Raw genomic sequence first — 375 nt, forward strand, 5'->3', positions numbered from 1 at the left:
TTTACTTAAAATGGGGGAAAATGTTTTTTGGTTGTGTTTGGGTTTTGGGGTGTGTTTTGGTGGTGTTGTTGTGTTTGGATTTTTTGGTTTGGTTGTGTGTTGCTGAATGGTGTGGCGTTTAATTTTATTTATGTGGGTGGGTTGGGGGTGGGGGTTTTTTTGGGGGGGGGAGGAAAGGGGCATGGGGCCCCCTTTTGAAAAAATTTTAAAAAATTCGGGGGGAATTTTGGAAAAAAAATTATTTTGAAACGAAGGAAAAATTTTTCGTTTTTCTTTAGGGACCCTTTTCCTTTCCCTCCTCCCCTCCTTTTTTTAAAATATTTTTCCCCCCTCTCCTTTTCCAACCTTTTTTGCTCCCCCCTCTCCCTTTCCGAA

Source organism: Penaeus monodon, chromosome 24 (genome assembly GCF_015228065.2).
Source record: "Penaeus monodon isolate SGIC_2016 chromosome 24, NSTDA_Pmon_1, whole genome shotgun sequence".
Taxonomy (NCBI): domain Eukaryota; kingdom Metazoa; phylum Arthropoda; class Malacostraca; order Decapoda; family Penaeidae; genus Penaeus; species Penaeus monodon.